The 18985-nt window shown below is 36.7% G+C and overlaps 1 protein-coding gene and 1 non-coding gene across 6 annotated transcripts in view; both read right to left on the bottom strand.

Annotated features, from left to right (window-relative positions):
* The window catches only part of PRR16 (proline rich 16), a 147146-nt gene that overhangs the window by 82841 nt on the left and 45320 nt on the right, over positions 1 to 18985 (bottom strand). The gene's annotated exons all lie outside the window — the stretch shown is intronic.
* On the bottom strand, positions 12036 to 12107 carry TRNAE-CUC. The gene has a single exon. It is a non-coding gene; the product is annotated as a tRNA-Glu (tRNA).

Genomic DNA, 18985 nt, shown 5'->3' with positions numbered 1-18985 from the left:
TGACCTGCTACAGACCTCAAAGTTCATTTCTGCAGACTCAGTTTTGTTGATTTTGAATGGATTGACTGAAAGACAACTGCTTTTGCAGGGTTTGTGTGCAGTCAGTCTCTTGATATCTGGTTCCAAAATCTTTAAACCAGGGAAGAACTGTCTCTGAAAGATGTAAATTTGTTAGGCATTAAAACAAAACTGGTAGGTGGACTGGTAAGGTAGCTCTTAAATTTAACCAAAATTCAGGTTCTCAGTCTTTGTCTTCAGCAAAGGCTGAAGCAGGCAGGTCATTGCTCTTAGAAAATCTTGCTAAACTCTCCCCAAAATATTGCACTGTGTATGGAAGAGGACCTTGCTGAAAATTAATTTTGATACTGTCAGTCACAATACTAAATGCTAGCTTGTCAATGCCAAGTTTAAGCCTACATTTCGTAAAAGGTTTTCACTAATCATTTGTCAGCTACACAGCTAAGGAAGAGGCTGTTCTTATCTTTGCCAGATAAGAACTACTCTGCTCTTACAACCTAAATGCAAGAGTGATCCTTCAGAAAGGAAAAGAATATGCAAAAAAGCATGGTCAGGCATACTGGGACTAGGATATTTTCCTATTCAAAATACATTTAAAAGATGGCAGAGCAAATCCTTGCCAGAAAAAATATCAAGATTTATGCTTCTATTACTCCACAAAACATAGCAGGAATCACTAACAATTAAGGGACTCACCCAGAATGGCTACTAGCCAGCCAAAGTCTATATGACCCTATAAAAATGAGTATTCTCATGATCAACCAGCTATTCAGTGCCATCACTAGATTAGATAATGGCAACAGTAATTCCAAGGGACTATTTTAGGACACAGACCCCACCAAAGCTGAATCTAAAGCTGTTTGGAAACACAGAAAAACAGTAATGATTTAAGTAAGGTCTGTCTCCCTCTCCATACAAATCTGGCAGCCATTGCACATTTTGAACACCGTTTTCCATCTGTGCATAAAAGGTGGTCAAGAGTTTGCAGATAATACCTGCCTACATACAAAGCAAGTAAACTTACCTCCGGTATACTACTACAGGCAGTCAAAGGCAACTTTCCCTTTAAGAAGCAAAGAATAGTCCCAGTGAAAAGGCTGTGAGTATCCTCTGGAGAGTCAAAATAGGTCACCTTCCTCCCTATGTACATCTTAGACTGTAATTCAGAGAGGTTCTTGGCCAGGCTTTTGCAACTAGGAATAATGTCTTTGAACATGAGTCAGTATGACTGCTGCCAGTCTTGAAATAAGGCATATGAAACTGGGCAGGGGCTAAAATGTGATGAAATATGCATTATTCTTCATCAGCACAGCTGCAGGAGAAAAAGTAGGTGCAGGAATTCTTGTTACAATAGAGAGACACAGAGGTGAGGCAGCAGCAGCATCTTGTCACCAAAAGCAGAACAACCTGTTCATGTGAAATTCCAGAATTCATGAGGACACAGACACTGTTACAAAACACACTCCTCCTCAGTATCAGGGAAAATTGAAGCTAAATGTTCATTAAGAAGCTTGGCAAAATTGCACTTAAGATTAAGGAAAATGAAAAATCCCATCATCTCTCCCTCGGGGTATTCTTCCTTGCAGTTACTGCTGCAGCTGCAGCTCACATGGATATACCAAATCCAGCTTAAAATTGCTAATAAGGTCTCCACAGTAACACACAGCTCAGCCTTTGCGAATCATCTCCATGGATAATAAATTGGTTATATAAATCTTGGGTGGGTTTTGCACCTGGTATGCTCTCTGCGTTGGTATGGTGATGCTGCTTGCAGAAGCTAGTGCAAGCCAAGAAGCTTTTAGACACTTATTAGAATAAAACCAGGAGAATTTAGACAACTATCACATTTAAAACCATAAGGAAACAACTTGTCAATGTATTTTTGTGTGTCTTTGTTGGGGTTTTTTTGGTGATGCTCTGCAGATTTGCTGTCCTGTGAAACTGGTGACATTGCAAATACGAGTTGTGGGAGAGAACTGAAGTCTTGCTCCGCTGTGTGTTTTCCCACTGCTTGCAGATTGTATCAGAAGTCAATTCAAGATTGGTTTATGCCTCCAAGTAATTCAAACTAACATTTCCAGCTAAAACTTCTTTCCTCTGTATGATAAAAGCAGTGACCAGATGCTGCCAATATGGCAGCCTCACATGCTACCAGACCATCCAGTTCCCTGCTGCACCTCCCACATTTTGGGCATTTGCAAGCTCTCCTAACCTTCGTCTTGCACTCTAAGACCTCTCACATCAGAAACCACTGCCATGCCTCAGCAGTGAGCTTCAGCTTCATGTGGAGAATAAGGGCAACAAGAACATATAATGCTTCACTGCCCTGGAAGCTTTGCGGCACTCAGGACTAAAGATGTATTTTTCCAGATACAGACATGTTGCAACTGTGATTCCTCTCTCATTGTGTCATTTGCTTAACACACATGCTTCTCACATGAGCCACCACATCAGTCTCCTGTCTCAAGTGGAAAAAGAGGGAATGCTGTACCTTGGATTGCCATCTATCTCTATTATTAATAAATAGTAATGTTTTATGATATTTTATACAGTTACAGACCCTCTTGTAAAAAAACTATATAAGTTGTATGCAACAAGCATTTTAATCATCATTCCAAAACCACTTTAGGACATAGTATTTTACAAACAAGAAATGTAACAGCTATAATAGAAATATCACTTGAAAAAGACTTGTTTAGCTACCCTCAGAATAGTGTGCACATTGCAGATTCTCAGAAACATCTCTCACTTTAAAGATGGTACGTACTTGATTGACTAGAGGGTCACAGAGAACAAATATAACTTTATAAGGAGAATCTACTTGTGAGATTTCTTATTTTTTTTCTTATTTTTTTTTTAACACAGAAGAGCTACATTTCTTACCTAGCAAAAGCTGTACAATTTGCTTCAAACAACCATGAGATTATTTCTGTCTTCCATAACTTCTTAAGGAAATTTACTTTAAGAATTATTACCTCTCATGCCTTCTTTCGGTTATGGCTATTTTTTTTTTTTAAGGTAATACAAGGAAACCTACAACGAAAGAACTGAGATTTGAGAGTAATCAGTACAGCCACAGCTTGCAGTTAGTTGGTCTTCAGAAAATCATTAATCTGAAATTATTTTAACACTCACATTATACCTTTACATGGACGACTATGAATTTTGGGGAGAAAAAAAGATATCAGTTATTTAACACATGACAAGGTGACTGCACTGCAGATAAGTACAAATCAAATATCAAATTAATCTCTCTAATGGAAATTCTGAGAACATAAAAAAGAGGATGAAAACAATGTTCAAAATTGAACTGTCTGCCTAGTCAAATGTACTCATCTTTTTTTTTTTTGCAACAATCTGGCTTGCCTATTGTTTTATATTATAAACAGAACTTATTAATTAATCCGGAAGGTTTTCTGTCAACAATAGTGTTTGATTTCAGAGCTGAATGAAATTTGGAATTTTCCTTTTTTCTGAAATTAAAATTGTGAAAATTTTACAATCCACCTCAGAAAAGCTATAGTTTCTTCTAGTTTCTTGGAAACTAATTTATGCATTTTTGTAAGTCTATCAAGCCATTTTATTTCAATAGTTCAAACATGGCACAGAGTAAAGGCATGAAACTGTGAAATTGGAGCCAGACTTCTCAACTACCTTGCTGAGAGGTTTTCGCTTAATTATAGATATTTTGGTCTGACCCTACCATTTCACAAGTTAAAAATGCAAACTGCTACAGTAGAAGTTATCAGAGAGTTCTTACTCATCACTCTTACCATCAATATCAAGTTGCTAAACATGCTAGTGCCAGTTTTCACTTTTTGTTAAAATAACTTCTTAAGCACTATATATCAATTTTGATGCAAGCATACGAGTGGCACAGAAAACGATTTTCCATCTGGAAAACCTAAGTCTACTCCTACAGTTAGTTCTTAACCTGTGGGTGAAATAGTTGCATACAAAGGATTTTAACAGCCAACTGAATCCTTACTTAAGAAGATTGATTAGCCATGAAATATCAGACTTGTGCAGCTGAATATACACGTAATCATGTAGTTGCATTCCCGATTTCTCTAGGGTGTAAGGACTCTGAGGTGCTTGATGCCTGGTCTAGAATTTCTTATATTAATTTGGGTTTTAGTGTGTTGGGGTTTTTTGTACATTCTTGATACAAAACATCAGGAATTTCACCTTCAAAAAAATTCTCATCGTGAACTGAAGTGACAAAATAAAGAACATAACAGGTGGCTTGGTAAGTAGCAGTTACTGACAAAAACGGTGGACAATAATATATAATGCACAATTTATTTCTGCTGAGAAAAGTCTGAGCCCAGTGTCCTGCTTCTCATGAATTTTAACTTAATCTTTCTTGACTAGAAGTAAAATAATATAGCAGCATACAGTTGTCTACTGCACTTTGAGGTATTTTCTTTTGTTACCCTTCTGTAACGCTGCAACTGGAAACATGCTGGTAAAAGCAAAGCAGTGCTAGTAAATGGGAAGACAAGGAACATGAAAGAATGGAGAACTGTATTCCCTAGCAGAAGTATGTGAATCCCAAATCACCAAAGGTAAGCAGGTATGCACTAACAGTATAACCCTTCAATAACTGTTTTGAAAAGCTGTGATGCAAGATGACTAGAAAAGGGCAAAAAGAATACATGCCTTTTAAAATTTACAGAGTAGCAATTCAAGGAACTATTGAAAACCCCAAGGAACTACTGAAACCCCTTTAATTCCTAAAAAACTACTGGAAGAAACAGTCAAACCAACTACTTGTAAACACAGACAAAGCAACGAGGGAGATGAGTAATAGCCAACACTGGCTTGTCAAGAACAAATCATGTCAAAACAAATCTAATTTGCTTCTGTCACAGGGTACCAGATATAACGGATGGGAAAGACATAAAGATGGAAAGACTTGTGGCTTTCTCCTCATGTGTTATCCTCTAAGTTTGTTACAAAAACACAGTCTGCAACAGATACAGCTAAGTTTTATTACTTTTTCTCCCCTTTGTGTCTACTTGAGATTAGACCAATAAAGAAACAAAACAATACACTTTTCATTAACCAAGGAAGAGGGAGACTAGGATATCTCAGAAAAAAAGAAAAAATCAGATAACATCTATTGCATGACATTGCCAGATGTCTTGCAAATACATCATGGTACAGAATTTGCACATGACTTTTTCCTGGACAGTTCATCAAGGTTAGAAATTTCCACTTGATATTGATCCTCTAAGCCCCTGAGTTATGCCTATGCACTTCTCCCCATTTTCCTAGGAGATTTTCAATGCAGGCCTCCAATTTCAGAGACTGGAGCCCAGAGTAAGAGGTATAAGATGTGAAGGCTTCTCTGTGTCATAAATACCACCAAAATTAGCACCTTACAAAATCCTTCTCAGTCACCCCTGTTGCCCCATGAGCTGAAGTGTAGGATAACCCTGAATACCAGACAAATCTGAGAAAAGGATCCTTGCACCATGCCATCACTTCTAAAGCATGCTGACAAAGAAAAACTTGCCTGCAGGTAATTGCAGACTTCAAACCACCTCATACAGGAATCCCACTCCATCACCAGCACTCAATCACAAACACTCAGTTTCCTGAAAACACCTCATCTGCAAATGGGTCATTGTAACACTGGAAAAAACTGACCAAATGAGACAGTTCAGGTATGTGGCTTAGGTCTGTTGCCATTCTGCATTTTTACTAACAAGGTAAAGAAAAGGAGACTATCCTTTTAAATCCACAGGCACTGACAAACTAGTTGTTTTGTAGAAGAGGATTGGAATTCAAATCAGGAGCTTGAGATGTGATCTGAAATAGATAAGATGCAAGCCAACTATGTGCTGCCTCTCAATAAGAATATAATCAGCTAGACAAACCCAAGATGAAGAAGAACCAGCTAAATCCAAAGAAAGGACTTTGGATCCACAGTTCATCATATATTAGTCATCAAAGCAGATTTTTACCAAAAACAAAAAACAAACAACCCACAACCAAGAAAACCCAAACCTTTCCAAAATCACCAACATATAAGAAAGAGGCTATAAAAAAAAAAAGTATCTCCACTAAAAATGCAGAAGACCTCAAAGCTTTAGCAACTCCATGGATTCAACAATGCCTATAAGCTACTGGTCACCAGTTCCTGAACTACGGAAGCTCCACCTTCATAGCACATCCCTCACAGGCACTCCCCTCTCTAAAAAAAAATTATTTCAGAAATTACAATATGTTGAAGCAGACAGGAGATTTAGCAAAGGGATAAATACTTATATTTCACAGGAGGTGTTGTCAGACAAAAAACAGGACTAAATGTCGTGCAAGAGCTGCTAGGAAAATGATGCAGGAATATGGGGCTTCCTTATCTATGGTAAGTATGTAATTTTTTTTTTAATTTCTATTTCCACAAAATGATAGAGAACATTTACAAGAACAGTAACTTCAGTTATCTCAGAGCCTAATCAACTTTTAGGTACAATGAGCTTCCATCAATACCTAAAGATACTACAGTATTAAATAAGAAGTTTTTTTACATACGCTATATCAGAGAAAGATTTTTCTCCATTCTATATTCACTATTTCTGATACATAATAAGCCATACTAACTAAAATATTATCCTAGGATACTACGATATTCTGTCTTTTGCTGAGATTACCCTACCCAGGCAGACAGATTAAAGAGTTAAGACAATCTCTGTATAAATCCTCGGAAACTCTTGTTTCCTGAAAACACCTCACAGACATTTGAATCCTGTGGCAAATTTCAAGCCAAGAGAAATATTAACATTTTGTCTTATCTTACTTGGTTAAGTGAAGATTTACATTGTCTATATGCAGAGGGCTTTAGAAGATTCACAGAAAAAAAAACCCTTAAAAACTATTCAGGAGACTCTTGGTTAAATGCAGAGACTGTAAGAGATAGATCACCAGATGTGAAACAGAGTTGATGGGCAGAAGAGTTTACTTAGAGGGTCACAGGATGTATAGGATCACAGCAAGACAGCTGAAAGAGTTCACAATGAAAAGACATACGTGTGCTGCATTGACTAAAACAGTAAAATAAAACCTCTTCATTTCGCTGACTTTGTTTTAATTTGAAACAGAAGGGGACAGGAGTCTCCCTTCGAGTATGAAATGCCACGAGCTGCTGCATAGCTGGCATACTCCCACAGTGTCAAAAACCACTTCCTGAGTCATATTATGTTCAGTTTAGCAAACATAGCAAAGAATTTTTGTCGTTGAGTATCCTCACACAGAGCACAACAACCATGTTTTGTCCAACCCTCCTGTGCACATCGAAAAGGAAGGGGTTTGCCAATATTAATACATACCAGCAGCAGATCTGTGCTGTGGATTCCTCCTTCCAGAAATCAAACTGAACTTCAGAGTCCACACCTGAAACTCAGCTTTCTGTTCTTGATGCTGGCACTGTGCTTATTAATTCTTTAGGTAGCAGAGCAGAATGCTTTAGAAGTTGCTACTTCTCTCCATCTCTGTCCCAAATCCAGAACAGGAAAAGAGAGAGCTTGAGCTTTTGTAGATAAGACATCAGTTTTATTTAGCCATTTGCATAAACTATAATTTTGCATTAATAAAAGGGGTGAATGGATGGAAAAGCTCATAATTGTGTCAGCATCTCACAAACAGAACAATTTCCTAGCATGAAACACACAACTTTCACAATGACATCAGCAGAATACTACATTTTTGAAGCTAGGAAAGACTGAGACCCTTAAAAAAATAAATCCAGATAATCTCTGAAAGTGTTACGAGAGAGTAAGAATTATTCCCAGAACAGAGGAACAGCTATCAAACTTAAAAACTAAAATCATATTTATTAAACAAAATTAAATTTCTAGATGATTTTTTTTAACTCCCATGCAATCAGTAAAGTACATGCTGTCTCAAATAACTGTATTTCATGTGGAGTATTATTCTTCACTTGTGTATTATCTTAATTTGTGACCTTTCTTAATTAACTAAATGGGGAAAACATGTGGACACAATGAAAAGTGCCTTGAATCTTTCACAGACTGCAATCAGCTCCCATCATTTTGCTACATAAATCTGCTAAAGAAAATTATTTTAAAAAATCACTAAAAAATCTAACAGGCACAGGTTGAGAAGGGTCAAAATGAAGCATCTACAGGAGACACATCTTTCTGGTGTGGCTATCTGCATACTACATGGTTGTCTGCATACTACATACTATGTTAAAAGATTTAAGAATATCTACAGCTAACAGTAGTCTAACATGGCAACAAAGAAGGAAAATTTTGTATTCTATCTTAGCAAAGAAATATGGCACTTCTGTCCCAGCAGACAAAATTCAAAAGTAATATCACTGTCAGAATAGGAAACTCATTCAAAAGAAGGTCTCTTGCATTTCATTAGTTCTGAAAGTGCATGACTGACAGATCCAGAAATAATACTGTATTTCTGCCCAATACAAGTTTGACACAGACAGAAGATGTGCCCCAGAAATTTCACTGCATATGTACTTCACTCCTTATTCACAGAGAGGCCAATTCAGTCTTTAATCTTAAATTCTTTGTTATCTTCATTAAAATTGTCAAAAGGGGAACAAATGTGCTCCAAAAATGAGGAAATTCTCAGATACAGTCACCTGTCCACAATAATTCAAACAAAAATCATTAGGCTATTTCACCAAACCACCATATAATAATTTCCAATCAGTATAAAATCCAGATGTCATGCAAACTACCAATTCTTCATGCTGAATGATCAGTCACAATACCCAGTAAAATTGTAATCTCTGTCTCATCATCTTCTCTACGCTTTTCTGCTGTATACTTGTCTTCTTTTCTTTTCTACAACTCTCTTCCCTACCAGTCTTCCATATGCCCAGCACAGTACACCAAAAAATAGTAAAATGGATCAAAACATTTGAGAACAGTTTTCCAAATTTGCTGCAAGATGTCCCTGCAAAGAAAACTGAAGTGAATAAGTTCCCTATACACCAAATACGTAGTGGAAAAGTAATCATCTTAAAAATGCAGCAAAGAGGACTCCATTAGGAAAACCTTTGTAAGAGTAAGGACAGTAGAACACTAAACCAGATCAACTGGGAATTTTGTTTAGTCTCTATAATTTCAGAAATTCATAGAAGACATGATTTTGATCCAACCTTAGAGCACAGAAAGGGGAAAGGATCATCTATAAATTTCCCCTTTGATTTCAGAATTGGAAGACTAAATTCTTTTTTTTTTTTTAATTGAAAAGGCCTACAATTTTGCATCTTACTACCTGAGCTATGCATTTTAACATTTTGCAAATATGTGTATGTACTGCAAATGCTGTAGCAAGTATATCTCAAACTTGAACACATCTAGTTTTGGTAAACATAGTTTGATACTGATAAATATGCAGATTTGCATCACCTTAAAGGTACTAAAACTAAGGACTAAGAAGGATGCTAACAGATGCTTTTCCTATAACAATACAAAAAGAAATGCTTTGCCGTTTACGTAATCCCTAAACATCAACAGACATGCAACTCAATATAAAACTATATTTTACTACCACACATCTCCACTTGAGCCAAAATTCTCAAGTTTTCTCCAGTTTTATTCTTTCAGGCACTAATGTATAAAAGATGGAATAGGTTAGGCAGATAGCTGTAATCTTGTGTATTCGTAGCACTGGAGTAGTGCAGATTAGTCTCAATAATTTGTTCTGTAATCCTGCAAACTAGAACAGGACATGTATCTCCCAATCTACCAATTTTCCATCTACTTTCCCGCCATCCCAACACTTCTGATGAACCAACCCCATCCGGGTTTTTTGCACAGAATGTTGCTCAGTCCCTAACAGCAACCTGCTTCCCGACCAACCAGTACTATATGGCTTCCAGCTCCATGGCTGAGGGAGAGTGGTAATCAAATAACGGCAAAAACATCTCAGGTATCTGTGCTGAGAAATTTTACATCAAGTATGAACATAAGCAATCAGCATTGAAAATATCTGCAATAACTGAGAGACAACACCAAAATGGAGGCTAAAGCCTGCTGCAGTTTCTCTTGGCTGCAGCCTTTCGACTCTTTCCTTTTTTCACTGTGTTCCAAAATAAATCCTCCCACCAGTAGAAAGCAATTATCACTGTTATTTTTAGATACCACCTCTCATACATTTCCTGACATTTTCTATAACAAAGTGATGCCTCTGCTGTTTATGAAAGAAAGCATTCACACTAGGAAGAGCTGGACATCCAACCTGCAATCTGAAGGCAAGATGAAAACCCACACAGCACCAAAAGCATTTTCTCCTGACCAGTTCATCCATGTCCCATCTGCTGGTTGTTGCAATCCCTAGTTAAATGTACCTATATTTCCTGAATTGTCACACAAGGAGCTTAGGTACTCAGGTCTGTGTTTCTTCTTTTTTTCTTCTTCCTATCTATACCATGTAGCAGTGCAAAGCACAGAGGTCCTGAGGCTCCTTGCACACACACCAACCCTACTTCATATGACTTGACAAAGGCTGAGACCAAGGCTTACACTTCAGGAACCGTCAGATTAGCACAAATAAATTGTTTCAAGACTTCAGACAGCATCCATGGTAGATGAGGGTCTCTACATCTGTGATATATTTAGTGGCTGTACCTTTATCCATCGAAATTACATCTATACCACATTTGCAAAGACATGCTCACAATGCTTGCAGACATAGGTAGAATATCTTGAGAGACCATGAAAAAACAATTTTAAATTTTCACTTCAAAAGTCATAAACAGTGGAATGTGTTTTGATGGACATACTACCAAATACAAAATCAATCAGACAATTTTCTCAAGAAAAATTAAGAAGTTTATGTATGGCCAGCATCAAATGCATTGTCAAAATTAACTGAGCTGTCTTTTAAAACCGTAGCCTGTAAGCCATTTTTCCCCTTCCATCCTCAGTTAAATGAGAGATAATACTAATTCTCTTTGAACAGAACCAGTTTCTGTTATCAAAAGGTTAATCAAAAGCACCAAGGAAAAATAAAAACAAACCATGATATCATGCATACAGAGAAAAATGCAAATTAGTGCACATTAATCTCTCCCTTCTCTTCTCTGAAATGGATATTCTCAATTTCTTTTAAAATGTAGAAATCAAATATTAAGTATCTTCCCTCTTCCAAATAATAAGCATTTTCTATCTACAAAAAACACAGAAGCCTAAATTACAAATAATTTTTTCCCTGTAAGTTTTAGTGTAATAGAATTTGACTCATCTTGATTATTTATGTTAATTTGAGAGATGGAACATTTTAAATTGATCATCTTTAAATTTTATTCAATACAAACCACTAGAATGCCCATGGCTGTTTAGGGTTTTACTGATCAGGGACAATTTACTCAATCATGTTGAAGTGAGACAGTGACAGAGAGCAGTTTTCCATCTTATGCTAAAAATAAAGAGACAAACCCCTCAGAGCTCAAGCAAGAAGCTTTTCCCCTCAGCTTACTTTCCTTTCCAGACAAGCTTCCTTCAGCTGTTTCAATATACATTATTGGGTGTAGCAGGAAGAGTAAATATGTCTCCGATGTAGATAACTAACCCGGGTATATATAGATGCATACATGCACTATATGCATCTTTTTTTTCCCTAGGTGTTCCTCTTTAGAACTAGGAAAGGCCAGCAAATACCTTCACAGTGACATTCTCCCTTTCCTTTAATATTTGAAGGGAAGTTAAGGTTTCCACGAGAAAGTGAGTGTCTCAGAGAAAACAGGTAGGAAAGCATAAGAGGCCTTCATAGATTCATGGCCAGTCTGCGAACGAAGATTTGGGAAAGGTCTTTACCCTTCGAGCCTGCGCAGTGGATTTTTTAGGTGAGACACAGTGTGCACTGAACTGAGCCCACCCTTTAATCCTGAGGTTCATCTGCTGGGGCCGAGTGAGCTCGGACGGTGGCAGCGAGGTCCTCAGGACGTAGGTTTGTTTAGGGTGACCTTCTCTTAGATGGATGGCCTTACAGGGCTGACGAGCTCCATCTGCCCGGAGGAGTTCCCTGACCGGGAATCGAACCCGGGCCACGGCAGTGAGAGTGCCGCATCCTAACCACTAGACCACCAGGGGGCCCCGGCCTTCATAGATAGTGTTAAACAAATGATGAAAACACTTTTGTTTCACTTGTTGCAAAGTTAGAATTTCAAACATGAAGCAGATGGTCTGAATTTACAGCACAGACTTGATTTACCAATATATATCAGCCATTCACTGGTAGAATCACAGAATGGGTTGGGTTGGAAGGGATCTCACAGATCATCTAGTTTCAACCCACCTGCCATGGACAGCAACTTCTTTCACTAGTCCAGGTTACTCAGAGCCTCATCCAAACTGGCCTTGAACACTGCCAGGGATGAGGCAGCCACAACTTCTCTGGGGAACCTGTCCCAGTGCCTCAACACCATCACGGTAAAGAATTTCTTTCTAATATCTAATCTAAATCTACTCTGTTTCATTTTAAAACCACTCCCCCTTCTCCTGTCACCACATGCTCTTGTAACAAGTCCCTCTCCATCATTCTTGTAGGATCCCTTCGGGTATTGGAAGGCTGCAATTAGGTGACCCTGAAGCCTTGTCTTTTCCAGGCTGAAAAATTCCAATTCTCTCAGCCTTTCCTCATGGGAGAGGTGCTCCATCCCTCTAATCATCTTGGCGTCCCACCTCTTAACTCGCTCCAGCAGGTCAATGTCCCTCCTGTGCTGGAGACCCCAGGGTTGGATACATCAATCCAAGCTGGATTTCACCACAGCAGGGTAGAAAGGCAGAATCACCCCACTCAACCTGCTGGCCACACTACTTTTCATGCCAGTGACATCTCTAAGGACAAAATCAAAACTAAATAGGATACTCTAGCAAAAATGTAAAAAAATAAAAGAAACAGGAAAAAAACCCATAACAAAACAACAAAAAAAACTCACACTACCAAAAAACCTCAACAAAATGTATTTCTAACTTGCTCATCCAACTTATGATTTACACTAGTATTGCCTCCTCCATGTCATAACTATTTCTGACTGCCCTTTGTTGGTGTTCTGTTTTGGTGTCTGTTCACAGAACTGTATTTTGCCCCAGTTCTCAAACCCTTGACAGTTGCCTGTGACCACCTGATGGAGCTGCAGTTCAGCTGATTCTCTGCTGGGATGCAGGATTGGCCTGGGTTTGGCCAGCAAATCCCATGTTGAATTTATCCATATTTCCATGCTGTATGGGGAAAGAGACCTGAAGTGAGTGAGCACTGCCATAATTTCGTAAGATCTTTTCAATGTTGCTATACAGAACACCTTGTTCTGCTTTAGATAGGGTAGTTCTCCATTTTAACAGAAAACTGCATTTTATACTTGCAGGAAAAATAAGAATTTACCACATTGTCAGATTTCTCCCATATACTCTTTTCCAATTTCATATTAAGTTTTTCACTCAGTACCAAATCCTCAATTCCTAGTTAGGTTGCTTAGAAAAATCTGATCATGTTTCTACAAATGTATTGCAATTTACTATAATTTCAACTGAATTTTTCATAGGAGTGATCTTAAACAGGTCTAAAATTGTATGAAACAGATCAAATCACTGTATATTTCAGTTAAGATTAGAAGATGTATCCATCTTTGAGCTTCTAACTAGTTGAAGAATCATACTACACTGCTAATCACAGTTCAACATTCATAATTCATTAGTAAAATAAAATACACTAATTTCTTTCCAAAAAACACTTAATCTTCCATATAGATATATCTATAGCTCAGAAGAAATTATCTCAGCTAATTGCAATGAATGCCTTGGTACAGTTCTTTAAATATAGAAAGCACATGGCCTGGTTGTGATGTCAGTGTATCATTTTTAAAATTCCAAATTACTTTCAACTAGAAAATGTGTAAAGTTACTCCTTATTTCCACAATATTACTTTAACAAAAACCCAATTTTTAAAGGCTTTGCAGGCCCTTAGGAACAGGAATAATAGATTGGTAGAACTAAATAAATTGATTGGTTTTACTTTAATGCCTTCTGTACTTGTACTAAAACCCAGAATTGCTTTGAGAAAGCAGCAATTAAAAAAATCTATATTAAACTCATGGAAATCAGTTAAAGGTGCAAAGACACAATATGGTGACATTTCTTTAAATGTTCCTTCCATTTGTTCACTGACAAGTGCAAAATGCTCACTCTCACTTTGATAATTTTTTAAAACAGTAGTTCATGCTCTAGCCATTCTAAAATAACAATTTTACACATTTTATAGGAATTCAAGCTTGCAAAAACAAATCCAGAGGTTTTGTTTGGTTAGGTTTTTAGAACATCTACATCATTAGTTGTAAATGCTATCAAGAAAGTTAGTCATCTCTCAAAAGAAAATGGCCCTTTCTTCAGAAATCAGAGTGATAGTTTCATTCCACTGCTGTATTTGTCCTCAATAAATACAAAATAACAAAAATATATATACAAAAATATAAAATGTTCCCTTTAGGTGCCTCTCAATAGGAATTGTTCCCTTCAAGCATTATAGTCTTATATATCACTTATATCACTTATACTGACTTTCAATCAGCCCTCTCCGAAGCTGGGAAGATCTGTCCCTCTGTCCACGTGTGCTGGAGCAGCTGAACTGACTGTCATTGTCAGCAAGTTCCCACAGAAAAATGTCTGCCTCCAACTCATCATTTATATCAAACAGCTTCCTAATTTCCCAAACTAGTGGGAAATGTATTACAGAAGTTTAGTCAAAACCTTCTACTAGATCTTTGTGTCTGCTATAACAAAGTAGTTCTCAGGCTTTGTTGCCTGTAACAGATGTTCTTCAGATTTCAGTGAAGAAGCTTCTTGTTTTATAAGGACCTCAAAACTTACTTGAAGTATGTGATAAAGCCCATAAACTTAATCAATCCATCTGATTCTAATTTGAGTGGTTTTTTTTTTCTTTTAAACTGGCCAAGAAACTCAAGTGTTAAAATTTAAATTGTCACAGCATTGCCTTAAAAAAGCCAGGTATGCTATTACAAATCTGACATTTTCAAAGAACCCAGCAACTACCTCTAATAGTATCACTTAGTGTTATCAAGACTTTAAACGTCTTTTGAAATTTGTATTGGCAAGAAACGATGAGCATCGATTGATGAGTTCCAATGGCAGAACTTGGGGTTTTTTTCCCAAACAGCATGTATAATCAGTTTTATAGATGTTGATACATTGACCTAAGTTAAAAGGGCAACCTCCTAATTATAGAAGTAAATGCCATGACTTATATTTAAACCATGTACCTCCAACACCTGGTTTCTCTAAAGTTACAGAGATTACAAATACTAACAGAAATTTAATTAACTTTCAGAAAGTCCTCCCTTTGGTTTGTTGTGCTTAAGTACTGCAACAGTTTGAGATAATCTTAACAGGCGTTTGTCAATTATTTTTGTTAGTCTATTAATCAATATGAAAGTTTTATTTCTTGAAAAATAAAATACATCTCTTAATAGACCATGTACATCTATTTAACGTTTCAAAATACCCTAGAGATTATTTATCTGCGGGTTTTTTCAGGTTACTTACAGAGTCTTTGCTTACAGACAATATTTTTTCAATCATCCTGTAAAACTTTTTCTCCCATGGACACAAAAGATACACTTAGCAAAAACTGACATAATGAAATCTATCTGTAGACCACTTACATGATGGTTTAACTAAGTACCTTCATACCAATGTGCACAAGATCTTAGGAACCCTTAAACCACGGATTAGTGGCATAATAGACTACACCAGCTTGTGTCAATTCCTACTTATGTTACTTTAATCAGGATTACCAACACAGGAAAAGCATCAGACCTTCAAAATGCCTATTATGTTGTATTCTGTAAATGAAACATTTTCATAGATGCTAATACTGTAATATGAACACATTTTATGCATCACTGTCCCTCTCCAAACTGAGTATAAATGATCCATGTGAAACTTCTGTTATAAATACGCATGTTAAATAATTTAAACCACAATATGGTGGGGTTTTTTACTTACAACAGTCACAAACATGAAAATTACCTGAAAATTATTCAAGGGCAGCCCTCTCCAGTTTACAAAGAAGAATTTTTTTGCTATAGCTATCTTTTATAGCTATCTTTTGCTATATAAAAAATAATAACACTTTACTTCCTGGTTTAAACTTTGCAATTAAGCTTAAAATTATGGAAATACTGAAATGGAATTGAATACAACAATGGAACATGGAAATACTGTAACTAGTTTATTAACATCTAACTCAGTTGTGCGTTGCCTTTGAACAAATAACAAGCAGATCAGACATACCAATCCACATTTAAATATTGCATTTGCAACAATATCTGGAAATGCTAATGCAAGATGAGATAAGTGACTGTGTTATATACAAAATACAAAAGAAAATTATATTAAAATACACATTTGACTGTAAAGTGAATTATAGTAAAATTCTGAATAATGTGCCACTTTGATCTTAATAAAAGAAATAAAAAAAGTCATTTGAGATGGTAGCTATGGCAGCCAAAATTTAGAAAGATCCTTTGCATGCTACGTTATTCAAAATTTCAATTTTACCATTAGAAACTAAATCAAAACTAGAGAATTAGTCATGACTGCAAAGACTCTATTCAACAGAACTAAAATGAAAACATTAGAATTTGACAGTACTACATTCCAATTTTTTATGTCTTGCATTTAAGTTATTCTGTGAATCCAACTCCAACAAGTGTTGTTATCTGTTTAATTGATGACTACAAAACTTAGAATATGGAAAATCTAATATAAGTACTGAGTATTATCATCCTGTTAGAAATAGAGAAAAGGTAGTCAGCTTCTATCAGAACAAACACCTCAATAATTTAAACATATTATTATTCAATATTCAGAGGAAAGATCTTAATATTCAGAAGAAATACCAAAACAAGCAAAAAGTGTTAAAGATTCAAATGAACAACAAGGAGAGCAAAAGATGTATTAGCATTTTTATTGATAGCTTTTGAAGCACAGAAATTATGTTTCAACCATTGGAACAGGCTTCCCAGGTAGGTGGTGTTCGAGAAATGACTGGATGGGGCACTTAGTGCTATGGTTTAGTTGGCATGGCAGTATTCTGTCAAAGGTTGGACTCCAAGATCTTGGAGGTCTTTCCCAACCTTTATGATTCTATGATTCCATGACTCTATGAAATATTAACTTCTTAACTTGCTGTTATGGGCTTCATAGTTGACCAAGATATTTTATTCATCAACTTTTGACACCAAGACAGAATTGAAAAAAAAAGTTAGTTTGGCCAATTGGCAAGTCTGACTCTGTATCAGATCTTTGCTATAGCAACTCCACATGCTTCTTCTAATCTTTTTTTTATCAATAAGCTCTCTGACACTAGTACTGCACCTTTCTGACCAACCAGATGTAAACCCGAGCACTCAAAGCAGAAATCACAAGCTCCTGCTTTAAAAACAAACAAACAAACAAACAAAACCCCCAGCTACAGAAAGTGGAGTTTGAATACTCCCAATGGTGGAAAATTGAATAGAAGTTGCACAAATGACTGATTTTCACACTATTTATCTGACATTTTCTAGAATGAGAACTAAAATTGAGATTATCAGACTAAAAATGCCCCCAGCCAGTAAAAGTCACAGATTTCTCAGGTTTGGAACAGTTATTCAGTTCTTTTATTTGTTTTTTTGTTTAAGCCTAGCTGTTTGACTAGATAACAAATTCTGTAAGAAGCCAAATTCATTAACTACTCCAATTCAATCACATTTTCACAGCATCACTGAAAAGGCATTTAAGTTGTAAGTAGTCTCATGATAAAAAAGGTGAAAATCCAGTTCTCAACATCCAAGATCTCAGCAAAAGGCATCCCTTTTGTACTATGGAACAACTACGATCCCTTCACTAATAGTGAATCATGTTACTTTAGATGACAGTTTAGCTCCTGGTAGGGAACCACTGGTTTATCAGAAGTCAGAACATGTACTCAGGTGTTGTGGACACCTTGCAGCCAGCCCCTTCTGAGCTCCCTGCCCACAGGTTATCCCAGGACCCTGCAGCCAGAGGCAGCCAGATGGGTCTGCTGCAGAGAGACAGAGACACTTGGGCACAGTTGCAGCAGGGAGAGGCAGCACCTAGAGATGCTTCACAGACTTCACAGGTTTTAAAAACATGCAAGAGCCCAGAAGTGACAAGTCTAGCAAGTGGCTGATGTCAGTTGCATAGATCAACGTTGGCATAATGGTTAAAACCTTCCGTTGTGCTCTCAGTGTTGTTAAAATGTACAAGAAGGGTTTAATGTTTGTAACAGTAACCTTCTGCAGTGCACTGCTTGCCACACTTGATTGTACTACTTTACCTAATGCTCTGCTCTCAGACACAGGTTTTTAAGAATATAAAATAAAAGAGGAAATTCCTCTTTAGAGCTACTCCAGTTTTCAGAATACCACACAGTCTTCCATTTATGACATAGATCACAGAAACAGATAAACCTAGCTGTTTTAAACTTCAGTAACTAATCACACGGGAAGATCAAACAAATCAATTAAATAAATAAAATACTGAAACTAAAATACCTATCTGTAAACTACTTCTCAGTGATCCACTGGGGCAGAGGCTGTTATCAACCAGAACTACAGATAAGTAATTCTATTCCATAATAATTTCACTACTTTATACAACAGAAGAAAAAGGAGCCATTTATAAGTATTTGCAATTTGAAAGTTTCACCCTAATCCTGACAGATGTTTTCTTTATTTGTAATCTCCACTTTTATATGCAACAAATTTCACCAGGTTTCTCTATCTTATCTGATCCTCTGAGGCGTCTTGGTTTTTTCCCCTCTGAAAATCAGCCTAAAACTGGATTCTGTGTTCCAAATGAATAATTTCTAACATATCACTTTCACTTCTTTTCAAACCTACTCTTACCACATCTAAGAATCCTACTTGCACTGTCAACTCCTATTGCT

This window comes from Pipra filicauda, unplaced genomic scaffold (genome assembly GCF_003945595.2).
Source record: "Pipra filicauda isolate LSUMZ 115617 unplaced genomic scaffold, ASM394559v2 scaffold29_size4552773_pilon, whole genome shotgun sequence".
NCBI lineage: Eukaryota > Metazoa > Chordata > Aves > Passeriformes > Pipridae > Pipra > Pipra filicauda.
This window is presented reverse-complemented; position numbering and strand designations above follow the sequence as displayed.